The sequence below is a fragment of the Pelodiscus sinensis genome, chromosome 28 (assembly GCF_049634645.1).
Source record: "Pelodiscus sinensis isolate JC-2024 chromosome 28, ASM4963464v1, whole genome shotgun sequence".
In the NCBI taxonomy this organism is placed as follows: Eukaryota; Metazoa; Chordata; order Testudines; family Trionychidae; genus Pelodiscus; species Pelodiscus sinensis.
In genome coordinates, this window is record NC_134738.1 from 6195001 (window position 1) to 6205661 (window position 10661).

Consider the following 10661-nt stretch of genomic DNA (forward strand, 5'->3'; position numbering starts at 1 on the left):
AATTCCCAGTACACACACACCCCACTGAAGCCCCGATCCAAGTTCCCTCCCAGCCCCCAAGCCCAGTGTGCTGGGGCTCACGCTGAGAGAGGCCTGCATGCCCAGTGCTCCCTGTCGGGAGAAGTCTCCAGAGTCGCGAGGCTCTAGCAAGTGCAATGCCTGAGCCACCGGGCAGCTGCTCCTCCGGCTGGTGCCAGGGAGCAGGCAGGGGTGGTGCACTCTCCTCTGCTGCTGCAGGGGATTGAAACTGCCCCTCTGCTCCCAGCCCCCTTTGCTCACACAGCTGGTAAGGGCTGTCGGGGGCAGCCCATGGGGGTGTCAGGGTGGGTGGAGAGGCAGGTAGAGGCAGCCCTGTGTGTTTGGGGAGAGTCGGGGTGTCTCCTGACCCCCAGTTCCCCCTGTGGGACTTAAGTCTTGATCCCCAGTGCCTGCCCCCCCAGACTGAAGCCTCAATCCCCTTTCACTGGGCTGAAGTGCAGGTCCCTGGCATTCCCCTGTGGGGCTGAATGCCCAAGCCTTGGGGACCCCCACAGGGTTGAAGACAGGAGCGGCAGGCTCACATCTCCCCCCAGGTTGAAGCCCTGATCCCTAGCGTCCCCTTCCTCCTGCCCATTAAGCTGGGAGCTGCAGGGCTGAAAGCAGGAGCTGGGGCTAAAGCCTCTATCCCTGCCCCCTCTCCAAAACTGCAGCAGGGACCGGCCGGACTGAATTGTGGATCCCCCCTCTGCCCAGGTGCAAACTTCAGTGGAAGGGCAGGCCAGTCCTGGGGACAGCCCCCCCCCCCCCACTCTGGCCAGTTGGGAGGCAGGAAGCCAGAGACGGACGTTGCTCCTCTGGCTGGTGCAATGGTTCAAGCAGAGTGGCCTTCCCTCCTCTCCAACCGCGGAGAGGGTTAAAGCTGCCCCTCAACTCCCAGCCCACGTCTGTCACACAATCCATTCGAGCTGCAGAGGGGAGGGACTCGGTTCCATGGTTGGCAGAGCTCTCTGGGAACACGGGTCACAGGGGAACCGTCCTGACACACAGCCCCTCGCTTCTCCTTCTCTTCCCCCTCGCTATGCCCCTGCTTGCACACAGCCCCTAGCTACCCCCTCTCTGCCCCTGGGCTGTGCTCTGCTTCCACGCAGCCCCTAGCTACCCCCTCTCCGCCCCTGGGCTGTGCCCTGCTTCCACGCAGCCCCTAGCTACCCGCTCCCTGCCCCTGGGCTGTGCCCCTGCTTGCACACAGCCTCTAGCTACCCCCTCTCTGCTCCTGGGCTGGGCCCCTGCTTCCACGCAGCCCCTAGCTACCCCCTCTCTGCCCCTGGGCTGTGCCCCTGCTTCCACGCAGCCCCTAGCTACCCCCTCCCTGCCCCTGGGCTGTGCCCCTGCTTCCACGCAGCCCCTAGCTACCCCCTCTCTGCCCCTGGGCTGTGCCCTGCTTCCACGCAGCCCCTAGCTACCTCCTCCCTGCCCCTGGGCTGTGCCCCTGCTTCCACGCAGCCCCTAGCTACCCCCTCCCTGCCCCTGGGCTGTGCCCCTGCTTCCACGTAGCCCCTAGCTACCTCCTCTCTGCCCCTGGGCTGTGCCCCTGCTTCCACGCAGCCCCTAGCTACCCCCTCCCTGCCCCTGGGCTGTGCCCCTGCTTCCACGTAGCCCCTAGCTACCTCCTCTCTGCCCCTGGGCTGTGCCCCTGCTTCCACGTAGCCCCTAGCTACCTCCTCTCTGCCCCTGGGCTGTGCCCCTGCTTCCACGCAGCCCCTAGCTACCTCCTCCCTGCCCCTGGGCTGTGCCCCTGCTTCCACGCAGCCCCTAGCTACCCCCTCCCTGCCCCTGGGCTGTGCCCCTGCTTCCACGTAGCCCCTAGCTACCCCCTCCCTGCCCCTGGGCTGTGCCCTGCTTCCACGCAGCCCCTAGCTACCCCCTCTCTGCCCCTGGGCTGTGCCCTGCTTCCACGCAGCCCCTAGCTACCTCCTCTCTGCCCCTGGGCTGTGCCCTGCTTCCACACAGCCCCTAGCTACCCCCTCTCTGCCCCTGGGCTGTGCCCTGCTTCCACACAGCCCCTAGCTACCTCCTCTCTGCCCCTGGGCTGTGTCCTGCTTCCACACAGCCCCTAGCTACCCACTCTCTGCCCCTGGGCTGTGCCCTGCTTCCACACAGCCCCTAGCTACCCCCTCTCTGCCCCTGGGCTGTGCCCCTGCTTCCACGTAGCCCCTAGCTACCCTCTCCCTGCCCCTGGGCTGTGCCCTGCTTCCACGCAGCCCCTAGTTACCCCCTCTCTGCCCCTGGGCTGTGCCCTGCTTCCACGCAGCCCCTAGTTACCCCCTCTCTGCCCCTGGGCTGTGCCCTGCTTCCACACAGCCCCTAGCTACCCACTCTCTGCCCCTGGGCTGTGCCCTGCTTCCACACAGCCCCTAGCTACCCCCTCTCTGCCCCTGGGCTGTGCCCCTGCTTACACACAGTCCCTACTACCCCTCCCTGCCCCTCAGGCTATGTGCCTGCTTGTATATAGTTTCAAGAATAGATTAAGAATAAGGAAATTGTATTTGCTCCCATCTTAATTGCTTAACCTACACACCTTTTTCATGCTCTGGAAGTCACTGGGGTTCCTACTGTTAGTGTGAAGAACTGAGGCGAATGTGTGATTGTTGTGACGTACAGTTTCAATCAGGGCCTTAAACTCAGAGGCTACATCTACACTGGCATGATTTTCCGGAAATGCTTAAAACGGAACAGTTTTCCGTTATAAGTATTTCCGGAAAAAGCGCGTCTACATTGGCAGGATGCTTTTCTGGAAAAGCACTTTTTCTGGAAAAGCGTCCGTGCCAATCTAGACGCGCTTTTCCGCAAAAAAGCCCCGATCATCATTTTCACGATCGGGGCTTTTTTGCGGAAAAGAAATCTGTGCTGTCTACACTGGCCCTTTTCCGGATCAGTTTTCTGGAAAAGGACTTTTGCCCAAACGGGAGCAGCATAGTTTTTCCGGAAAAGCACTGATGATTTTACAGTAGATCGTCAGTGCTTTTCCGGAAATTCAAGGGGCCAGTGTAGACAGCTGGGAAGTTATTCCAGAAAAGCCGCTGATTTTCTGGAATAAGTGGCCAGTGTAGACACAGCCCGGGCGAACTCTAGTGGAAATAGAGGCTCTACCCCATCCTCCCACCTCCTGCTACAATGCTGCTCTGGCTTATAAATAAATATTCTTGGTAGAATGCACTTTTTATTTTGTATAACTTTGTGTAATATAGAAGTGGGCTGTGCCCACGAAAGCTCATGAAACCATCTACATGTTTTGTTAGTTTATAACAAATGCTACCAGACCATTTGTTGTTTTTTTCTGTAACAGACTAACTCAGCTACCTCCTGAAGCTCCTTTGTGTAATCAGGGCCAGCCCGAGCCCTTTTGGCGCCCTGGGCCTGGGAGCAGGTGCGCGGGCTCGCCTCTCGGGGCACATGGTGCATGTGCGCACTGGCCACGGCCGCTGGCGTGCAATCCGGGGTCCACTCCCAGGACGCTCAGTATATGCGTGGGCCGGTCATGGCCGCTGGCGCGTAGCCTGGGGCCCACCCCTGGGGAACATGGCGCATGTGCTGCCCAGCCTGGCCTGGCCAGCACTGCTGGTGCGCATGCCGGGTGGTGCACGGCCCTGCAGCTGTGGGGGGGAAGGGTGCTGCTGGCCGGTGTCGCAGGGCCAGCGCTGCAGAAGCCGGGCGCACGGCTCCTGATGGCAGCTGTAAGGGACGTTGCGCGCCCCTTACAGCTGCCATCAGGCGCCCCTCATTGGTTGGTGCCCTGGGCAGCTGCCTGGCTCGCCCATGCCTCCGTCCGGCCCTGTGTGTAATATATACTTTTTCAGCTCTTTGTATTTTTATAATTTTCAGAGTTGTGGGAAGGCCATACAATTCTTTCAATGTCAGTGGAAGTTGAGATTCAAAGAGTTCTAGCTTTAAAGCTGTTGAAACAGAGAGATACAGGGAGGGAATTAACATTTTTCATTGGCTCAAACATGGTTGGTGAAAGAGATCAGCCTACTGAGTTCCATAGAGCTGGAGGAAAGTTCTGTGGAGTTCCACAGGTTCTCTCTTTCACCGACTATATCTGGTCCAATGACAGATGTTACCTCACTCACCTTGTGGCTGTTATCCGGGTACCAGCACGACCACAACCAAACAGCAAAAACCACTAAGTGTCAATATCACCTGTCAAGATACATAAAATAAATATCCTAAAACTAATTCTGATTTGTTGATTTGACTCTTCATTCGGTAGTCCATTTGTCACAAGCTCAGTTCAGAAGTTTTGATCACTGAATTTTGACTCTAACAAGTTTCCAAGCAGCATTTTTCTTGCTTTCTCTATCTAGAAATAATTTAATTATGACTGATGGAAATAATTCAGGTTTTATGTGTGTACTGTGAAATCAACAGCTAATGGCTAAATTATTTGAAAAAAAAGAAAAAAGAAAAAGACCTCTTCCCCCCCAACCTTGAGTTTTCAGGGGCTTAAATATCTTCTGGAATCACAGTTAAAGTTTCCTTCCCCATCCCCACCAAAATCTGAAATGGCACCTTTGGTGAGTGGCCAGAGGGCTGCAGGAGGGCCATGGGGAGCCCCCATCTGACAGCATGGAGCTCACCTTGAGCTGTGGGCCAAGCACCAGGGAAGAGCAGCTGCAGCAAGGGAAGTGCCGGGGCTTCTGCAGAGCAGCTCAAGCTGTGGAGGAAGACCCTCCAATGAAGGGTGATTGACCCACTCTGGTTTTTTTGCCTACTATTTTTAACCTTATCCAATCTCAGCTTGATGTCTCATGTCTTGGCTCCAGAAAGACATCACATAGTCCTGTTGTCTGCTTGTCACTGGGAGTATGTTCTTTCAATTCTGCTGAGTATTGAATCCCCAAGAAGGATCCGTCTGTGTTCCTTGCATGGTCTGAAAACTCTTTATGTTAAGGTAAAAGGTCACACTTAGAGCTAGAACCCTTGAGGCTATGTCTACACTACGGAGTTTTGTCCGAAAAAACTGCTGTTTTTCTGATAAATCTTGAGGAACGTCCACATTGCGATTGCGTTCTTCCACAAAAAAATGAAAAGAACGTGAGGGTTTTTCCGACATTGGCAATCCTCATTCTACAAGGAAGAAGCCTTTTTGTGAAAGAGCTCTTTCGCAAAAAGGCATGTGTGGACCGGGAAGAGGGTGTTCTTTCAGAATAAGAGGAAAGAGGAAAAAGCACAGGTGCCCTGGTGGCCATTCCAGCCATAGCAATTACAGCTTCCATGTGAGAGAGTGTCCATTCAGTCTGTATGCTCTCCTTCGAAAAAGCAGATCACTTTTTTGATGCACTTTTGCGGTGTGGACGCTCTCTTTGGGTATGTCTACACTAGCCCCCTAGTTCAAACTAGGGAGGCTAATGTGGGTGACCGAAATTGCAAATGAAGTGCAGGATTTAAATATCCCGTGCTTCATTAGCATGTTCGCAGGCGGTCACCATTTTGGAAACTGACTAGCCTGGAATAACTGCCCGCGTGCGTCTACACGCAGCAGTGAAATGGGAATTCAAAGTAAACCCCTAACTCGAATTAGCTGTTACTCCTTAGTTTCCAAAATGGCGACCGCCCGGGAACATGCTAATGAAGCTTTTAAATCCTGTCTTCATTTGCAATTTTAGTCGCCCTCATTAGCCTCCCTAGTTCGAACTAGGTGGCTAGTGTAGACGTACCCTTTCAGAAGACTTTTTTTGGAAGTTTGTTGCATCACACTGATAGGTCCTAGGCATCGTGTTTTCCATCTGCTGGCTTTATCTTCAAAAGACTTCTTTGTCTTCCCACGGAGAGGTCTGCAGTAGATATTCTACCCATTTATGCTGTGATTTGTTTTGATGGTCCTTGGGCTGAGTGTGATACTTCTCAGCCCTGTCAAGGGCTGTTGAATATAATAGGAACATGTTCACACAAAAAAGTTCAGTGCGAAGAGTTCTCCCACATGCTAAGGGCTCTGAGTTGCTTTGAAACTGACTTTAGTTTGTCCTTTAATCTTCAGTGAACTCCAGCCCAGCAGCGTTGAAAGATGTGAGGATGAGGTGTGACTTGGGAAGTGTAAGTGTGAAGATGATTGAAGGGCGATGCTCTTTATGACTGTATGTGTGAAAGAAGATGCCTCAGGTCACATATGTTTGTTAGGATCTGGCTTTTTCTGAAGCAGAAAATGTGGCAGATCTGTGAGAGCAAACTGGGGAGAAAGGCGGCATGCAAAGTGTTTTTGTCAGGTTTTTTTCCCTCTTAGCTGCATTTGGTTCCCTAATATAATAAATGCCTGCCATCGGTCATGAACCCATGACATTTCACCATAAAACCACCAACCCCTGCTGCCTGAGCAAAGGGAGTAAGCCTCCTGGCAGTTGTAGATAATTCATTAATGTCTTTGCTTGACCAGTCACTAGGGGGGGATGCAGACTGCACTGCCATCATGTGACTTATGCTAAGTTGCTCATTCCCTTTTCCGTGTCATCCCTTTCTCATATAGATCATCTTTAGAGCCCCCTTTTTAACATATCTAAAACCAAACACAATACAAGCAAACTGAAGACATCATTACATTGGGTACGTCTAGACTACATGCCTCTGTCGCCAGAGGCATGTAGATTAGGCTACCAGACATAGGAAAATGAAGCGGTGATTTAAATAATCGCTGCTTCATTTAAATTTACATGGCTGCCGCGCTGAGCCGACAAATAGCTGATCAGCTGTTTGTCGGCTCAGCGCGATAGTCTGGACACGCGGGTGTCGACATCAAAGGCATTTGTCGACCACCCAGGTAAACCTCATCCCAGGAGGCATACCTGGGTGGTCGACAAATACCTTTGATGTCGACACCCGCGCGTCCAGACTATCGCGCTGAGCCGACAAACAGCTGATCAGCTGTTTGTCGGCTCAGTGCGGCAGCCATGTAAATTTAAATGCAACGGCGATTATTTAAATCAACGCTTCATTTTCCTATGTCTGGTAGCCTAATCTACATGCCTCTGGCGACAGAGGCATGTAGTCTAGACGTACCCTAAGTCCTGATTGTCAGAGGTGCTAAGTATCCCTAGCCTCTATTGACTTTAGTTTGTGTTACAGGTGTGACAAAAAGCCTATTGCCCTAGGTCAAGGGTGGGCAATAATTTTTGTAGGAAGGGTCACTTTGCAAATTTTGGTACCTGGTCGCAGGCTGGTTCCAGGGATCTTAGGCAAAAAAGATGGGGCTGTGGGGTACAGAGAGACACAAAGACAGTGTGTGAGTGTGAAAGAGAGACACTGTGTGAGAGGCAGATTTTGTGACACTGAGTGTGTGCGGCAATGTGTATATGACAATGACTGTGTGTGTAGCACAGACTGGGGTGTGTGTGACAATGGCACAGAGAGGATGTGTTGGCTACTGCTGGGTAAGTTTCTGAGTAAAGCCATATACTGTCTCTTTAAGGGAAATCTGTCCTGCTCTCTTGTCGCCCCACTCTCCCGTTCTGTACTCCTCAGAGCAAAAGTTCCCAAACTTTTCGGCATCACACCCCCCTTTTGATTTTTGAGAAACTCTCATGCCCCCCACCTCTTCTTTGCCATCATCCAACCTCCCTTTTAACAAAAAATTCAATTTGTAATTTAAAATTAAAAATAAACACAAAAACTTGGTATAAAAATTATTTTAAATTAAAAATATGCACAAATAGTTTTTCTTGGCACAAAACTTTAATAAAAATGTAATTTAACATATGAAATAGCAGAAACAAATTGAATTTAATGTGAAAGATGCTGCTGCATTTTCTTCACGATTTGGGAAATCCTAGGTTTGAAAGATGAAAGTGTGTAACGCAAATAATTTTCGACATCCAGTCGATTTCTTTGTTTTGTTTTTAATGTGACTGAACTTGAAAAGCTTTTTTCACAGAGGTACGTTGACAAAAATGGAATAATACGTAGTGCTTCTTCGCCAACTTTTGAGTACATTGGAAAATATTTTATCCAAAATTCCTCCAAGCTTGTGTTTTTGAAATGATCTTTCTCACATGAATAATATTTTATTCTGAGTGCTTGTTCTTGAAATACTTCTGGCAATGAATCAACATCAATGTTGAATGGATTGTGTACTAATTTATGAATGGGGTTGCCAGAAACGTTGTCTGTAAAATAGCGCATGAATTCGTCAGCAAGGCAGTCCAGATGAAACACAATTTTGTTCTTTACATCCTCTTTACAAACTTCTTGGAAACCTTCATTTTCAGTGAGTGATGAAAATGTCAGAAAAGACAAAAAGTTAGGTGTCTGAGCTTTTGTTTGACGTTTCCAAAGCTGGATTTTTTCCGTAAATGCTTTGATGGCATCATAGTACGCTATAATGTTTGCAGCGTTGTTTCCTTGCAGATTCAAATTGAGGTTGTTCAAAGATTAAAAAATGTTCACCAGGTATGCCAGTGAAAGTTGAAACATTTGGTCCGTAAATGCATGATATAACTCTTCTTTTTTCTGTTGCTTGAGGAAAATTTCCACTTCGTCCTTTAGTTCGAATAATCTCGAAAGCATGTTACCTTTGGAAAGCCATCGTACTTCCATGTGAAACAAATGACTTTTATGATCTGCTCCCAAATCCGTGCAAAGAGCATCAAAAAGTCTCATATTTAAAGCACTGTTCTTCACAAAATTGACAACTTTGATGGCCAAATTCAGTGAGTCACATGGGTCATCTGGAAGGGTATGTCTAGACTACATGCCTCTGCTTACAGAGGCATGTAAAATAGGCTACCTGACATAGTCAATGAAGCGGGGATTTAAATATCCCCGGCTTCATTAAAATAAAAATGGCTGCTGCGCTGTGCCGGCTCAGCTGATCATCGGCACAGCGCACGAGTCAAGACGCGGATCAGTTGACAAGGGAAGCCTTTGTCGACCGCTCCTGTAAACCTCATTTCACGAGGCATAAGGGAGCGGTCAACAAAGGTGTTCCTTGTCGACCAAGCCACGTCTTGACTCATGCCCTTTGCCGACGATCAGCTGAGTTGTCACAGCGCGGTGGCCATTTTTATTTTAATGAAGCTGGGGATATTTAAATCCCTGTTTCATTGACTATGTCAGCAGAGGCATGTAGTCTAGACATACTGGAAGGGTTTTAGTGGCCAATGCTTGTCTGTGTATGACGCACTGAATTGTGGTTACGGCTGGATTTTTTTTCTTTCACCAACGTCACAAATCCAGAGCAAGAGCCAAGCTTTTGCTGGAAACCATCTGTGCATACCCCAGCCAGTTCTCCCATGAAAGTCTATTTTCTTCAAAAAAGTTGGAAATCATTTTCATAATATCAAAAGCCTTTGATGTGGTCATCAATTTCTTCGAAAAAGCAGTTCTTCCTTCACAGTTTCATTGTTAATGAATTGAACGTAGACAAGCAACTGACAGTATTGTGCTACATCAGTGGTATTGTCGCACTGAATTGCAAAAAAAGGAGAAGCCAACACTGCCTCCACAATTTGAAGTTTAAGATCTTTCACCAACTCATTGATGTGACATTTCATGGAATTGTCAGAAAGAAAAATTTCCAACAGTTTTTTCTTGCTTTCGACACCAAGTACCATATCAACTGCTTTCAACAAGCAAGGCTTCATAAGAGTTTCTCTGATTATGTGCGCTTTCTTGGCTTTAGCGATGAGCAATGACAGTTCATAAGATGCTTCTACCACTTTGGCCGACACTTGATGAAAAGCTCCAGTAGTGTCCAGCTTCTTGCATTTCAAATTTTGAAGTTTATCAGCAAAAAACTCTTCTGGTTTCTCTGTCAAAGCGCAGTGGTTCTTCATCAAGTGTCGCTCAAGATGACTAGGTCTCAAGGCGTCATTGCTAAGAACTGTGTGGCATACTACGCATTGAGGATGATCAATCCCATTTTTTTCCATGACGGTGAAGCCATACTTAATGGATGGCTTTATTGTACAGTAAAACTCCATTCGTCAAGCATCCAGTTGTCCAGCCCGGCATCAACTGGAACCTGGAACTGCTCAGGTCAGCTGTTCTCACGGCCAGGCCGCTGTGACCCGCGCCGTTCCACTCATGGTCCCCAGCGCACACATCATCCAGCTTACACGTGCTAGCAGCCGGCTGCTGAGCACAGGCAGCTGCTTTGGGATCCGGACATAAGGTTGGGGGAGAAGGAGGATTGGGTGACAGAAGGGCGGGGAGGTGTTTGGCTCTGGAGAAGGAAAGGGGAGGGGAGGGGAGGGGAGGGAAGGGGGATTGGGTTGCGCATGGTGTCCCGGACAGCTCATTGAGAAGCTAGCCGCTCAGTGCATGTGTCCCAGCTCCAGCAGGGAGACGCGCGGCTGTACTGGTGGCTCCAGGAACCAAGCATAAGGTGGGGGGTGGGATTGGGTTGGGAGTATGCCCTCTTATAGTACCTCCTGGTACTCTGGCATATCCGATAGTCTGGCACCAAAGGTCCCAAAGGTCCCGGATTATCGGAAGTTTACTGTACTACCTTTTCTTAATCGCAGCCATAATATATTAATTAAAAAAATATATAAAAATAATTTTTCCAATTAGAATACATTTAATGGACACAAGTTACTTTGATAAGTTATTACAAGTGTTTATTTACTACTACTATTATGTATGGACGCGTGCTGCCTTATATATACCCCACCACCAGTAACCGCGCAAGACCA

At 49.6% G+C, this 10661-nt stretch overlaps 1 pseudogene; it reads right to left on the reverse strand.

The window, feature by feature from the left end:
• Positions 1-7749: 7749 nt before the first annotated feature.
• On the reverse strand, positions 7750-9947 carry LOC102452841 (SCAN domain-containing protein 3-like; annotated as a pseudogene).
• Between the last annotated feature and the right edge of the window lie 714 nt (positions 9948-10661).